Source organism: Heteronotia binoei, chromosome 15, assembly GCF_032191835.1.
Source record: "Heteronotia binoei isolate CCM8104 ecotype False Entrance Well chromosome 15, APGP_CSIRO_Hbin_v1, whole genome shotgun sequence".
In the NCBI taxonomy this organism is placed as follows: Eukaryota; Metazoa; Chordata; class Lepidosauria; order Squamata; family Gekkonidae; genus Heteronotia; species Heteronotia binoei.
This window is the reverse complement of record NC_083237.1, coordinates 58,419,040-58,435,738: the sequence shown is the minus strand read 5'-3', so window position 1 is coordinate 58,435,738 and position 16,699 is coordinate 58,419,040. Positions and strand designations below refer to the sequence as shown.

Here is a 16,699-nt window from a genome sequence, read left to right as displayed (position 1 = left end):
CCATTGTTTTGCACCATTTTTGGGGTAGAAAAAGCCCAGCAGGAACTCATTTGCATGTTAGGCCACACCCCCTGACCCCAAGCCAGCTGGAACTACGTTCCTGTGCGTTCCTGCTCACTAAAAGCCCTGCAAGTCAGGGATTTTTATTAGGGGGAATAGTTATACAAGGGGTTGTCATCCTTGGTGGTGGGTTCATTAGGATTCAAAGACTGCAGTCCCACTAAATAACATTGGACTTACTTCTGAGTAGACCTGCTTAAATGGCTCCTGAACTCCGTGATTGTTCACAGTAATACTGCTAAGCAATCTGTGACTATGAAAGAAAATCTTAAATTTCTCATACTATCGTCTGCCAACTGGATGGTTATGTTGGATTCTCTTTTCTGATGTTTTACCTGAGCAAAGAGGTGAAGTGACATTTTGCCTTAACCAGTAGGAGTTTTCCAAATTGGCCACCAGCTAGGGTTGCCCGGTGGGGGCAGGGGATCCCCCAGTTTGGAGGCCTTTCTTCTGCTTTAGGGTCATCAGAAAGCGGGGGGGAGGGGGTGGTGGTAGAAGGCAAATGTCTGCTGGGCACTCCATTATTCCCTATGGAGACGATTCCCATAGGGAGAATTCCCATGAAGAATTAATGTATGGGTATTTGGGGTTCTGGGGAGCTCTTTTTTGAGGTAGAGGTACCAAATGTGCAGCATAGCAACTAGTTCATCTCCTCAAAACACCCTCCAAGTTTCAAAAACATTGGACCAGGGGGTCCAATTCTATCAGCCCCAAAAGAAGGTGCCCCTATCCTTCCATTATTTCTAATGAAGGAAAAGCATTTAAAATGAGTACGGTCCCTTTAAATGCGATGGCCAGAATTCCCTTTGGAGTTCAGTTATGCTTGTCACACCCTTGCTCTTGGTTCCAACCCAATGTCTCCTGGCTCCACCCCCAAAGTCCCCAGATATTTCTTGGATTGGACTTGGCAACCCAAGGCATTTGGGGCCTCAGATCTGGGACATTAGCTGCATGACATAGTCACTTTGAGTGACCATTTGCTTCAACTGCCCCATCTCATCAGAGACCTAGTTGACAAATACTTCAAGCACCCTCATGTCTTGTTTGAGGTCCTCCGCATATTTTCTAAGTTCCCTGTCCCATCTGGACACCATGGTGTAGAGCAAAGCTCTCCACAGGGGGGTTCCTCAGCAGGTACTGTTGCTGCCATCTCTCCTACAGGGGCTGTCTCCCCTTTTATTCTAGTTGCTTTGTAAAGCTTCTCCCCCCCCCCCCTTTCCTGCAGTTGCTTACTATAAAAGTTGATGTGAAGCAAATATGCCCTCACCTAAAAATGTCTGTTTAAATTTGTGCCACACCATTGCCCCAGCAACAAGCTGCATCGCTATGAAGTGACCTTGTCGCCCCCTTGGCAGTCGAAATGGCGGGGTTTGTGTCTGTCTGTCTGTGTGTGTATGGTTCCCCCCCACCTTTTGTCTAAATGTTAGCTCTTGCTTAATAACTTTCTCTCTTGTGTTTTGGTTTTGTCTACAGATGGTGTCCTATTCGACTGTTCTGATGGCCATTAGCAAAGGTAACATTTGCACGTTTCTCTGTCTTCCTTACCTAAATATTGCTCTCTCCCCCCACCCGTATCCCAAGCCAGGAAGGACCAAGAAGGTAGGAACTTCACTGAGGTATCTTCCTTCAGATGAAGAACCTAGCAGTATATTTGAATTTGGCAGAATCTCAAGTGTTGCCAGGCCTCATTTTGGGCAGGAGCGGAACTCCGGAACCTCTAAATTTTATTGTGCTCTCTCTTTCTTACCTATGCCCCCCCCCCCCCAAAAAAAAATTGGTTCTGGGCTCCATTATTCAAACCTCGGTGAGAATTTTGCCAAACTCTAAGATTTGACAAACTTTCTATGTTTTCCCCACAAAAAATGGGAAAATAACCAAAACATATCAAGCAGATGATGGAAATCTTCCTCCTGCCACTGTGGCCAGATAGGAGAAAGTCATTTTAATAGTATGGTGGGAGTAAGGTTATATTATGACAATTATAATTATGATTCAAGAAGAAGCATTTTAAGTTAAATGCTGAGCTGATATAACACCTTCCAGTGATATCAGGGGTGGGTGGCATATGCAATTTAGTTATACAAATGAGTTGTGCTAATGAGCTCCAGCACCTCTTTTTCTGCAAATGACCCCTGAGTGTTGCTAAAACAATGCCAAGTGTCTAGTTCTCATGGCTAGGCACAAGGTAGACAGATGTGTGCGAAGGAGAGATCATTGGATCCTACCAGCTATCCTGTTTGTGGAAGTGTTAGGAGGAGCTTGTCTTGGCCACCAAAAAGAAGGCTATACCAGGAACCATGGAGTCACATGGACAAAAGCAGGGGTCAGTTTGGTGTAGTGGTTAAGTGCATGGACTCTTATCTGGGAGAACCGGGTTTGATTCCCCACTCCTCCACTTGCACCTGCTAGCATGGCCTTAGGTCAGCCATAGCTCTCTTAGGAATTGTCCTTGAAAGGGCAGCTTCTGGGAGAGCTCTCTCAGCCCCACCCACCTCACAGGGTGTCTGTTGTGGGGGAGGGAGATAAAGGAGATTGTGAGCTGCTCTGCGTCTCTGAGATTCGGAGTGGAGGGCAGGATATAAATCCAATATTTTCCTCCTCCTCCTCCTTCATTTTGTAGAAAAATAGGTGATGGAGCTCATCCAGGGATTGTTATACAGCTGCACCTACTATTCAAAGGACAAGGTAGGTAGGTGGGGAGGAGGAGGAGGGAGAACCCTCAAAAAGTTTCAGGAGCTGCACTCCTGTGATGCTCCTGCTGAACTAAAGGCCTGGACAAAAGCCACACTGGACAGGGGCTGTGGTACATATGGAAACCATGCAAAGTATTGCTGAAAAGATGGGAGAATACAACCCATTACTTTTTTTTTCCTGTTAGCTGAATAAAGATTTTTGCTGACGAAGAAACTGAAAGTTTGCCAGAAGGTGGGGTGCTCTCCCAATCCACGTCAGCCTGCTTTTACCGGCTTAATGTTTCCAGGGTGTTTTTTCACTTCTTTCTCAATCTTTCAGAAAAAAGAATAAGTATGAATTCATTCGAAAATCAGATTAAAAACAAAAAAAATATGCAAATGTACCCCATTTGTGAAATTTGTTTCAAATCTGAGACCTATGATCCACTAACGCGGTAAAGGTGAAATACAGGCTTCTCTTGTCTTTTGGAAGTAGAAAAGGGTCTCTGGGGAAGGAGTCCCCAATGTGGCACTTTATCTGGTGTCCATCAAGGTTTTTTAGAAAGTGGGTGGGACCAGTTGGGGCTTTTGCCAAGCAAGGCTTCTGATTGGCCACTGGAGATTTGACTGGCTCTGTGTATTTTTTAAAACGTTGCTTTGGCAGCAGCTACCACCACAGCACAAGGATCTCTTGTCAGGAGAATCCAATGGTAAAGTAGAAGAATACAATTGATGTCAGAACAGTCCAATATCTCTTAAGGAATGCAGTCAGCAGTCCAAAATAGCAACAAGGTCGTAGCGGTGCCCTTGTTTCACATAAGCTTATTATTTATTTATTGCACTTGTATCCCACCCTCCCCAAATGGGCTCAGGGCGGCTAACGACAGTCACAATTTGATGCCAGATTCACATTATAACAATAAAACATTATTAAAATATTAAAACAGTTGAAATGCAGTTCAGATGGCGTTCGGTCTGTTTTGAATTAATTTATGATGATATTGTGGGGGTAGATAGTACACACCCCTATAGATGTTAAAAGTACCTCTATTTACATTAGGGTTTGTAGAATCTTTCGGGCTCAAGTGCCGTGTTCTACTGGAGAAAGTTTTTCTCCAGTAGAACACGGCACTTGAGCCCGAAAGATTCCACACACCCTAACGTTGATGCCAGCTGTGAAAACCTGAAATCTTTGATACCTCCATTTAGTTATTTGTGGCTGACTCCACCTCCTGTGGCAGCCATTTTGTTGCTGTGCCCATCATGCAGTGTCAGAATTCCAAAGGTGCCCATAGGCTCAAAAAGGTTGGGGACCCTTACTTAAGGACATTGCTCTGTGTGGGCAGCTGATGAAATCCCAGCTTCCCGGGGCCACTGTTACTGAGATCCTGTGGATACCGGCTCTTGAACTTCAGCTTTCAAATATAAAACCATCATCTTTGCTGTGGCTTTTTGAGTCCTCCCACCTAGTTATAGACCTCAGGGAAGCTGGCAGACATTGGCCAGCAAACACAAGAGGAAGCCGTGTCAATAAATAAACCTGGAAAAGCGGAAAGCTCACGGCTTAAATTACTGCAAAGTACTAAATGTATTTATACACACATACAAAAACTTATTAACAACAGTTTATCAGAAATTGTATACAAAAATACTCTAATTGCAAATATAGTTGGACAATACAACGCTGACCCAAGATGAAATTGACACTTAAAAGTGCCGTTCCATTTGCCGGATGTGTGTCCTGCCGTGTTTTAAAGAGCAGGAGCTCTATTTTCCACACACCATCGTGTGGAGTCCAATACACTTGTCTCTAAAGTGATGATTTCTTGATGTCCCAAAGGTGAGAATCCCAAGTGCAATGGTGGACCAGTAAACAAACCGTTTCTCAGACGAATGCTTCATCAGGCACTAAGTTGGTCCCATCTATTGGAGTAGCGCCTGATGAAGCCTTCATCTGAAAAACGGTTTCTTTACTCACAATAGGATAGGATGCTGGACTAAATGGACTATGGATTTGAACCAGCAGGGCTCTTCTTATGATTTTATTAGGGGAAGGCCTTGACCACTAAGCCCTATTCATGGCCCTCCAGAGGAACTATTTGGCCACTGGGTGAGACATGATGCTGGGTTAAGATGGACCATTAGTCTGTTCCAGCTGGGCTCTTCTTATGTTCTTGTTAGCTATAGAAATGCTTGCCGTCTCCTAACCACAGTTAAGAAATGTATAGTGCAGTCTTCTGCAGTTACTCCAGTCTAAGGCCATTGAGTGACTACATAGGGTTGCACTGTGGGAATCATTACAGCTGTCCTGCACTGTGGGGTGGATCCTATGTGCAAAGTGTATTTATTTATTTAAAAACATTTGTACCCCACCTCTCCTTTTGGCTCATGTTTGAAGCCTGCCTCCAATCTAAGTAGCTTCCTTCCAAATTAAGTGGAAGAGCCACTGAAACTAGGGGAAAGCTCCTTGGAGGATGGTTGGATCCTTGTAGATTTGGTCTTGTCAGCCACCAGCGAGCCTGCAGCAAACGTGGACTATTGCACCCTTCTTAAATCTTCGTTCGCGAAGCCAAGCCGAGAGAGAGAGAGAGAGAGAGAGAGATTTGAATATGAGGGCTTTAAAATACAATTGGAGCAGTATTTGCTCTTGGTAATATTTGGCAAGCCATTCTGTGTTGGAACCATGGGAGCAAGATTTACAATATGCCCTGAACTGCATTGGATAGATGTGCAATGCAAGACAGATTTCTTACATGAAGTGAGTATAAATGCATCCTCTGCGTATTGTGTTGGTGTTTGGTGACTTTTTTTTAGACCAGCTGTTTTCTTTCTTTTTTGGTTTCCCCATGTTCAGTTTGACGACTTCTCCCGAGTCCAGTCCTTGCTGGAAATCATGGATATGTTCTGTGACCAGTTAAGGTAAGGAATGTGAAAAAAATCTCATTTATATGTATGCACATTGAAGAATATAGGCCTGGGTGGGTGGAGCAAGGAGCAAGGTTGTAACAAGCACAACTGAACTCCATCACATTTAAAGGGACTGTGCTCCTTTTAAATGCCTTCCCTTCATTGGAAATAAAGCAGGATGGCGGCACCCTCTTGCAGGGCTCATAGAATTAGACCCCCTTTTCGATCTTTTAAAAACTTAGGGGGTGTTTTGAGGAGAGTCACTAGATGCTATGCTGAAAATTTGGTGCCTCAACCTAAAAAAGAAAAGAAAAACCAGCTCTCCCAGCATCCCAGATATCTATGGATCAAGTCTCCATTATATCCTATGGGAATTGGTCTCCACAGGATGTAATGGAGTGCCCAGCAGACATTTTGCTGCTCCCCCTGCTTTCTGATAACACTGAAGTGGGGGGAGGATCTCCAAACCAGGGGATCCCATACACCCAACTGGGGACTGTGAAAACAGACAGAGAATCACGGTAATGGAAGGCAGGAGAACCAAAAGCACAAGGCTTCTGTGAAAACCAGCCTCAAACAAATCGAAATATGCAAGAAAAGGTATATAAAAAAAAATCATATATAATGTAAATACAAAATTGATTAGTGAACCCAATCAGTTTCTCATGCAAAATACAAGGAACATTTTCACGGTCACCAGGCAACCAGTTCCATTTCTTTCATGCAACTCAATGCCAACTCTTGTCAGGAAAATCCAATGGTGAAGTAGAAGAATACAACTGATGTCAGAACAGTCCAATATCTCTTAAGGAATGCAGCCAGCAGTCCAAAATAGCAACAAGGTCGTAGTGGTGCCCTTGTTTCACATTAGTGTATTCAAGCTGCATTATTTTATTTTATTTTATTTTATTTTTTATTTATTTAGTAGATTTATAGTCCGCCCTTCCCCATAATGGGCTCAGGGTGGATCACAAGCACGATAAAACAATAGAACAATAAATTCCAACAATAAAATCATAAAACCATAAAACAATCAATGAACAATCAAATTATGCAGCGTGAATGACACGGCGCGTATTATTGGTTACAATACAGATATTCTAGATGTCATAGCTGGAGGCCTGATATCTAGCAGTCCGATTAGGGAGGTCTGCTAGATGATGTCAGCAGTAACGTAAGGACGCCAGCTTGCCTCAGCCAAAAGCCTGGTGGAACAGCTTCGTTTTTCAGGCCCTATGAAATGGTAATAAGTCCGGTATAAAAGTGCAGACAGCAAAAACAATTCAAAAATAAAGTCCTGGGATATATAAATACAAATAAACATACCATCACATAGTTAATTTCAGATACAGGGTAAAAAATGCCAACAACATGTATAACACGTCAATGTGATAATGTCACACAGTACAAAGGCAATGTATGTTTATGTATTTATTTGTATGTTTATTTGTATTTATATATTCCGGGGCTTTATTTTTGAATTGTTTTTGATGTCTACACTTTTATAATGAAGTTGAAGAAGAAGAAGATATTGGATTTATATCCCACCCTCCACTCCAAAGAGTCTCAGTGCGGCTCACAATCTCCTTTACCTTCCTCCCCCACAACAGACACCCTGTGAGGTAGAAGAAGATATTGGATTTATATCCCGCCCTCCACTCCGAAGAGTCTCAGAGCGGCTCACAATCTCCTTTACCTTCCTCTCCCACAACAGACACCCTGTGAGGTAGATGAAGATATTGGATTTATATCCCGCCCTCCACTCCAAAGAGTCTCAGAGCAGCTCACAATCTCCTTTACCTTCCTCCCCCACAACAGACACCCTGTGAGGTGGGTGGGGCTGGAGAGGGCTCTCACAGCAGCTGCCCTTTCAAGGACAACCTCTGCCAGAGCTATGGCTGACCCAAGGCCATGCTAGCAGGTGCAAGTGGAGGAGTGGGGAATCAAACCCGGTTCTCCCAGATAAGAGTCCACACACTTACCCACTACACCAAACTGGCCCTCCACACCAAACTGGCAGCTTGAAGAATCTAATGTGAAACAAGGGCACCAAGTACGACCTTGTCGCTATTTTGGACTGCTGGCTGCATTCCGTAAGACAGTGGCCCCCGACCATTTTGGCACCAGGGACCAGTTTTGTGGAAGACATTTTTTCCAAGGACTGGTGAGGGTGCTGGGGGTTTTGCTGCTCCAGGCTGCCCCCAAGCCCACACCCCATCCCTGCTATCCCATGGGGGTCTTTAAATAAGGAGCAGGTGAAGGTCTCTGCCTCACTCTGCAGCCTGATTGCCAACAGGCCACGGACCAGTACCAGTCCACTGCCCAGGGATTGGATACCCCTGCGCTAAGAGATATTGAACTGTGATGACATCAATTGTATTCAATCCCAAGGCTGGCTGTCAGAAATCTGATGGCTCTTGATAATTCCTTGAGATCTTGATGGGTTTCTGGTGCAGAGGTAGAATTGCCCGAGCGTTCGGGTTTTTCTGACTCTGAACCAGTAACCTGAGTTGGTTACTCAAGCGACAGGAAACCCTAGAAAAGCTGCTTGCATGTCAGCTTTGTTTCCGTTCTGTTCATCAGCTGCGTTAGCAATAGACACAAAATGAATGTTTGTGGGTATGCGTGTAAAGTGTCCTCAAGTCGCGGCTGACTTATGGTGACCCCTGTAGGGTTTTCATGATGAGAGATGTTCAAAGGTGGTTTGCCTTTGCCTCCCTCCACGTCATGACCCTGGTATTCCTTGGTCATCATCTCCCAACTAAATACCAGCCAGGGCTTCCTAGGCAAGAAACTAGCAGAAGTGGTTTGCCATTTCTACAGAGCATCACTTGCTCCAGGCAGAGAATTCCATCTATTGTGGCTAATAGTTTTGCTCCATATGTTTATCCAATTCCCTCTTGAAGCTGTCCACGCTTGCAATTGTTGCCACTTCCTGTGGCAATTTCTTCAGATACCTTAAAACTTCTTCAAATACATTAGAAGCCGGAAACCAGCCAGGGAGGCAGTGGGGCCCTTGGATGAATATGGGGTGAAAGGATTACTGAAGGACAACTGGGAAATGGCTGAGAAGATCAATGCATTTTTTGCCTCTGTCTTCACTGGATGATGAGAGGTGACTCCAGAACTGCTGATTTCAGGTGGGGTGTTGAAAGACCTGAGTCAGATTGAGGTGACAAGAGTGGAGGTCCTGCGACTGATAGACAATTTAAGACTTGATATATCACCAGGGCTGGATGACATACATCCAAGAGTTCTGAAAGTACTCAAAGGTGAACTTGTGGATCTCCTGACAAAAAATGTATAATCTTTCATTAAAATCTGCCTCCATTCCTGAGGACTGGAAGGTAGCTAATGTCACCCCCATCTTTTAAAAGGATTCCAGAGGAGATCCGAGAAATTACAGGCTAGTCAGTCTGACGTCAATACTGAGAAAGTTGGTGGAAACTGTTATTAAAGAGAGAATTAGTAGGCACATTGATAAACGAAAGCTATCAAAGAATCAGCGTGGGTTCTGTAGGGAAGATCTTGTCTCACTAACCTGTTAGTGTTCTTTGAGAGGGTGAACAAACATGTGGACAAGGGTGAGCCAATAGATGTTGTTTACCTTGATTTCCAGAAAGCTTTTGATAAAAGTTCCTCATCAAAGACTCCTAAGTAAGCTAAGTGAGTAATAGTCATGGATCTCTTGGATCAAAAACAGGCTAAGTAACAGGAAACAGAGAGTGAGTATAAATGGGCTATTTTCACAGTGGAGGGTGGTAAGCAGTGGGGGTACTCTAGGGCTCAGTACTAGGTCCGATGCTCTTTAACTTGTTCATTAATGATTTGGAATTGGGAGTAAGCAGTGAAGTGGCTAAATTTGTGGGTGACACTAAATTGTTCAGGGTGGTGAGAACCAGGGAGGATTGTGACACACTCCAAAGGGATCGGTCGAGGCTGGGCAAGTGGGCATCAATGTGGCAAATGAGGTTCAACATGACCAAGTGCAAAGTAATACACAGTGGAGCAAAAAATCCTAACTATAAATACATGCTGATGGGGTCTGAACTGGTGAACACTGACTAAAAGAGTGATCTTGGAGTCATGGTAGATAACTTGCTGAAAATGTTGAGACAGGGTGCGACTACAATAAAAAAGGCTTATGCTATGCTGGGGACTATTAGGAAGGGAATTGAAAACAAATCAGCCGGTATTATAATGCCCCTGTATAAATCAATGGTGCGACGTCATTTGGAATACTGTGTACAGTTCTGGTCACCACACCTCAAAAATGATGTTATAGTGCTGGAAAAGGTGCAGAACAGGGCAACTAGAATTATTGGAATGGTTGGAACACACTCCCTATGAAGAAAGTTTAAAGCACATGGAGAAATGACGACTGAGAGGTGACATGACATAATCTTTACAAGATTATGAATGGGATCGAGAAGGTAGAGAAAGAAGTACTTTTCCTCCTTTCTCACAATACAAGAACTCATGGGCATTCAATGAAATTGCTGAGCCGGTCAAGTTAGAATGGATAAAAGGAAGTACTTCCTTACTCAAAGAATGATTTAACACATGGAATTCACTGCCACAGGAGGTGGCGGCTACAAGCATGGACATCTTCAAGAGGGGATTGGATAAACATATGGAGCAGAGGTCCATCAGTGGCTATTCCCCACAAAGTATGGATGGAACTCTCTGTCTGGGGCAGTGATGCGCTGTATTCTTGGTGGGTTTTTTTTGGGGGGGGCGACAGTGGGGGGGCTTCTAGTGTCCTAACACCATTGTTGGACCTCCTTATGGCACTTGGTTTTTTTGGCCACTGTGTGACAGAGTGTTGGTCTGGATGGGCCACTGGCCTGAGCCAACATGGCTTCTCTTATGTTCTTATGTCATTGCCTTCCTCCTCATAGCAACCTTGAAATTCCCATTTCTGCCCAGGGCCAACTCTGCTTAGCTTCTGTTATTTCACGATATCGGGCTAGCCTTGGCCACCATTGAACTAATGCCACAGCCCAGAGGTCCCCAACCTTTTGAGCCTGTGGGCACATTTGGAATTCTGACATGGAATGGCAGGTGAAGCAACAAAATGGCTACCACAAAATGGCTGCTAGATGGCTGTAGGTTCCAACCACACACCCCAACCTCCATCTCAAGTCAAAAAAGCTGAATAAGCAGCTGTGTAGACGGCATGGTCTTGACTTACGTGCAGTGATCGTAATTCCTCTGTTGTTACCTTCACAACCATGAGAGCCTAGAAACCCACTTCTTTTAAATTAACATGCAAATTGAGCTGACTAGAATGGACATCCAGAGCCTTGCCAAGACACTAAATGAAATCTCAAGAGACAGACACTCTTGCACCTTACGTTCTTCTCTGGCTTTGCTGTTTTGGTTTTGAAGGAGCAGAACAGATCAGACACTGAACCGTTCTTTAAAAAGTAAATAAAAAACCCAGCAGAACCTTGTAGGTTCTTAAAGCATTTAGGCCGGAGCTGACAGGTGAGTACATGGGGGGGGGACGGATGGACCAAAAGGCGGGGGTGGGGGGGGAGAGAAGAAACTCTTCCTTCCTTTCTGTAAGCAAAATAGTAACAATGAATATTAACCTGTCACCAGAATGCTGATAAACAGCTGTTCTCGGCCAAATACAAAAGCCCCTTGCTTAATCCCCTCCCCGCTTAAATTTGATCTTCTGGTTTTTAATTTGATCGAAACCCTTCAGGTCCGGGATTATTTGTGCCGGCCGCAGTAGCGCTTGTCCTGTCGAAAGGGGTTTCTTTCTCAAGCCTTGATGATTTTTCTGAGCCAGCCCACCGTAATCACAGGCTTGGATACTTGTTTCTTTTCCCTCCCTCCCTTTTATTAAATTTATTTAAACAAAGACAAGCACTGTGGCGATTGTGAAGGCTCCGCTGTACATAAACCGGGCCACAGAGCACGAGCCACAGATACTTGATTTTCTTCCACTTGTGGGTTTTGGAGTCCTTTGGTGGGTAGGAGAGGTCTCTCGCAAGCTGATCCCTTCTTCTGGTTGCTCTGAAACCCTACCGAGAGAAGGGTGGATGAAGGCTTTTTTTTGTAGCAGGAACTCCTTTGCATATTAGGCCGCACACCCCTGATGTAGGCAATCCTCCTGGAGCTCTCAGCAGGCCCTGTACGAAGAGCCCTGTAAGGAATTCTAGCAGGACCTCCTTTGCCTATTAGGCCACACCCCCTGATGTAGCCAATCCTCCTGGAGCTCTCAGCAGGCCCTGTACGAAGAGCCCTGTAAGGAATTCTAGCAGGACCTCCTTTGCCTATTAGGCCACACCCCCCTGATGTAGCCAGTCCTCCTGGAGCTCTCAGCAGGCCCTGTACGAAGAGCCCTGTAAGGAATTCTAGCAGGACCTCCTTTGCATATTAGGCCACACCCCACTGATGTAGCCAATGCTCCTGGAGCTTACAGTAGGCCCTGTACGAAGAGCCCTGTAAGCTCTTGAAGGATTGGCTACATCAGGGGCATGTGGCCTAATATGCAAAGGAGTTCTTGCTACAAAGAAAAGCCCTGATGAAGACCATTCCTAGCCTCTGGTGTTTGGGGTGGTCAAGAGAGCTTCTTGTTCATGGAGCCTTCCATTGAATTAATTCCACAGCCCGGGGGGTCTCCAACCTTTTAGAGCCTGCGGGCACATTTGGAATTCTGATGTGGAATGGCAGACGCAGCAACAAAATAGCTACCACAAAATGGCTGCTGCAGGAGACAGCCAGCCACAAAATGATTGCCACAGCTTTAACTTCAGTTGCACAGCATAGAGCCTGCAGGCACCATAGAATTCTAACAGAACATAGAAACACAGAGTTGGAAGGAACCTCTGAGGTCATCTAGTTCCAACCCCCTGGACAATGCAGGGATTTAACATTTCTTTTCCTACATCAGGGTTCCTCAGCATGGTGCCCTGTGGGTTCCATGATGCCCACCAATACCTCTCCTGGAAGCCCCCAAACGGTTGTGGGGGTTTTTTTTTTGCCACTGGAGAGCTGACTGAATATGCTGGTTAAAATACTGTCTTGGCAGCAGCTGCCACTATAGCATTGGTTTTATTATCTATCTTAGTTTTTAAAATTACTCCTCCCCTGCGTTGCGTATGGCTTCACCTCCCATGACAGCCATTTTGTGGCTCTGCTCACCACTCGGTCTCGAAAAGGTGGGGGACCCAGGTCCTACACACTGAGCAGTGTCTTCTCACTTCCTACCCAGAATGCCAAGTTCCCCAGCAGTCTTCTCTGTCCCTGTTGCCCCTCCTGACTGCCTGGATGGATCCTTCCTAGGATGGCGGGACCCAGGCGGAAGAATCGCCATGTGGGTTGGGTTTAGGGTTGCCAATCCCCTGGTGGGGGCAGGGGATCCCCCGGTTTGGAGACTCTCCCCCCACTTCAGGGTCATCAGAAAGCAGGGGGAGGGGAGGGAAATGTCTGCTGGGAACTCTGTTATTCCCTATGGAGATTTATTCCCATAGAAAATCATGCAGAATTGATCCGTGAGCATCTGGGGCTCTGGGGGAGCTGTTTTTTGGGGTAGAGGCACCAAAATTTCAGTATAGCATCTAGTGCCTCTCCCCAAAATATCCCCCAAGTTTCAAAAAGATTGGACCAGGGGGTCCAATTCTATGTGCCCCAAAAGAAGATGCCCCTATCCTTCATTATTTCCTGTGGAAGGAAGGAATTGAAAAGGTGTGCCGTCCCTTTAAATGTGATGGCCAGAACTCCCTTTGGAGTTCAATTATGCTTGTCACCGCCTTGATCTTGGCTCCACCCCAATGTCTCCTGGCTCCACCCCCAAAGCCTCCTGGCTCCACCCCCAAAGTCCCCAGATATTTCTTGAATTGGACTTGGCAACCCTAGTTAGGTTCCTCCAACAAAAGGGGCTGTGCTCACTTCAGCCCACTGGCTATCTGGGGCTGTTCCTCTGCACAGATACTGTCACACACACACACACACACACACACACACACACACACACACACCAGAATCAATGTTCCCGTTAAGCTGTGGAGTCTTATGAGCAAAAATTCTATTCTGCGAGCTACGGGCATTAAGGTTGTGAGCTACGGCATAAATTAGTTTGTTCTAGGGCAGGTGTGGCCAAACCGTGGCTTGGGAGCCATATGTGGCTCTTCAACATATATTGTGTGGCTCTTGAACCCCACCCCACCCCCACGGCCTGCATGGAGAAGGCATTTCTCTCTTTAAATAACGCCATTTAAATTTAAAGTTGCTTTCTTTCCACCTCTCCCTCCCCCCCCAATTTATTTGCCTGCTTGCCTTCCTTCCTGTCTTGTGGCTCTCCGACATCTGATGTTCATATTTTGTGGCTCTCAAATATCTGAAATTCGTATCTTGTGGCTCTCAAACATCTGACGTTTATTCAGCGTGACTCTTACATTAAGCAAGTTTGGCCACGCCTGGTCTAGGGCTGTTTTTCCTGAGCTGAGACAAAAATGTGTGAGCTGAAAGTAGGCTTGCCAATCCCCATGTCCCCGCGGGGGTTCTCCTGCTTTCCCAGGCTCCTTCCTGCCCCCAGTTAGCTGGCCAGAGGGAGGAAGCCCCGCCCCTACAGTCACCATGTGACTTTCCACTTCCGGAGGCTTCAGTCTTGGGATGGTGTGTCTGTGTTACTTTGAAGAAGTTGGCAGCAACTTGTGAGTAGAGACGCCAATCCCTCACTTCAGAGTCGCCAGAAAAGGGGGGGGGGTAGGAAATGTCTGCTGGGCACTTCATTATTCCCTATGTGGAGATCGATTCTCATAGGGTATAATGGGGAATTGATCTGGAGCTATCGGGGGCTCTGGGGGGAGCTGTTTTTTGAGGTAGAGGCACCAAATTTTCAGTATAGCATCTAGTACCTCTCCCCCCCAAAAAAACCCAAGGTTTAAAACGATTGGAACAGGGGGTCCAATTCTATGAGCCCCAAAAGAAGGTGCCCCTATCCTTCATTATTTCCTATGGAAGGAAGGCATTTTAAAAGGTGTGCTGTCCCTTTAAATGAGATGGCTAGAACTCCCTTGGAGTTCAATTATGCTTGTAACACCCTTACTCCTGGCTCCGCCCCCAATGTCTCCTGGCTCCACCCCCAAGGTCCCCAAATATTTCTTGAATTGGACTCGGCAACCCTAGCCGGAGGCTAAAAAATTGTGAGCTAGCTCACACTAACTCAGCTTAGAGGGAACACTGACTGGAACGATCATTTTCCAGGGATTGCAAAGGGCTGTAGGAATGAAGGGGATCTTGGAAAAATCTTGCACACGCAGGTGGTTGGGCACTGCCCACTGTGCGGTAAATACTTGGCTGTGCCAGTTCCTGTCTTTCCTAATTGCGGCTCCACCTCCCCTCCCATGCCCAGCTCTGCCCTGTGTCTGGGCTCCTTGATGCAGTGACCCAAAGCACATACGAATCTTCCCAAGCTGCTCTTGTATTGTTTTCCTTTCTGCGCTAGTGTCCTTCAGACAGCCTGAAGGAGTCTCTGCATTTAGCTTTCTAATTTTTGTGTGCACGCAAATGTAAACATAGGCCAGATGGCTCTTCCTTTCTTCTCCCCGGTTCTTTTGGTAAACATGCTCCGGTGCGGCTGGATTCCCCAAAAGAGACTCAACAAATTGCAACTTAGCATTCCCTGCTTGCTCAGTCAATCTCCCTTCCTTCTCGAGTACATCGTGTAACCTGCCGTCCACACAGGGAGGAATACATTAAGACAAGAAGAAAGAAAGAGGCAGACGGACAGACCCCCTCAACGGTTTGTAATGCTGAAGAACAGATTTGAAAAATAGCAGTCGGTTTGCCTTGAGGACTTGCTGCCACATGATAGCTTGAAGGACTTTTGCACTGTCATGTGGCAGCGAGTTCCAGAGGCTGAATCCTTTCTTTTTGTTTTTCCCCTTTCATCTTTGTGCTCAGAAGATTTCTGAGCACAAAGATGAAAGGGGAAAAACAAAAAGAAAGGATTCAGCCTCTGGAAATAGCTGCCACATTGACAGTGCAAAAGAGACCTTCAAGCTGTCTTGACTGGCAGCAAGCCTCCTCACAACGGCAAACCGACTGCTATTTTTCAAATTGTGTTCCCTTCATGGTTATTGCAGAAGGCTCAGATGAGTTTTGTTTTGTTTTGTACAATAGTCTGAGTATCCTGTTCTGTTGTAACACATCTATGAGCCCTCCCTAAACTATTAGCCAATAGGTAATTTGAGTTAGTTTGATATCATGGAGTTTTCGTGATATCAAATATGAGAGCCAGTTTGGTGTAGTGGTTAGGAGTGTGGACTATAATCTGGGGGCTCGATTCCTCACTCCTTCACATGCAGCTGCTGGGTGACCTTGGGTCTGTTGCAAGTTCTCTTGGAACTGTTCTCTCAAGAGCAGTTCTCTCACTCTCTAAGCTCCACTTACCTCACAGGAAGGTTGGTTGTGGGGAGAGGAAAGAAAGGAGACTGTAAGCTGCTCTGAGACTCCGTGTGAAAGGTAGGGTATAAATACAATATTCTCCTCCTCCTTCATAAATATTCTTTCAGGATGAAAAATGTTTGTGAGTAAAGTGCAGATCAGTCGGCATGGAGAAGATGTTAACTGATGTATAAGGACAGGACTACAAGCAGCGTTCCCTCTAAAGCTGTGCGCATGAGCTCATTAACACAGGAAACCCCGTTCAGCAGCAATCTGGAGCCACACGAGATCTTGCACTGCTGGCCCATTTTAAGGTTAAGGCAGTTATATTCTGCTCAGGATGTGAACTGCTCCGCTCAGGTGAGGGAAATATTAGAGGTATCACCAAAGTGGTTCTATCAATGGGGAAGAGAGGTGTGGAGACTTAGCAGGGAAAAGGCTTTGGAGGCCGAGTTAAGCTGAGTGGGTAGGGTAGATCAAGATGGTGGAAGCAAGGCTAAGAACATAAGAGAAGCCATGTTGGATCAGGCCAATGGCCCATCCAGTCCTACACTCTGTGTCACACAGTGGCCGAAAAAAACAGGCGCCATCGTGAGGTCCACCAGTGGGGCCAGGACTACTAGAAGCCCTCCCACTGTGCCCCCTCCAAGCACCAA

General features: G+C 45.8%; 1 protein-coding gene across 1 annotated transcript in view; it reads right to left on the bottom strand.

The window, feature by feature from the left end:
* Positions 1–9,178: 9,178 nt before the first annotated feature.
* The window catches only part of NR1D1 (nuclear receptor subfamily 1 group D member 1), a 375,483-nt gene continuing 367,962 nt past the window's right edge, over positions 9,179–16,699 (bottom strand). The window contains exon 9 of the mRNA XM_060256781.1: positions 9,179–9,191. The gene's annotated coding sequence lies outside the window, so the exon portion shown is untranslated. The remainder of the gene's footprint in view (positions 9,192–16,699) is intronic.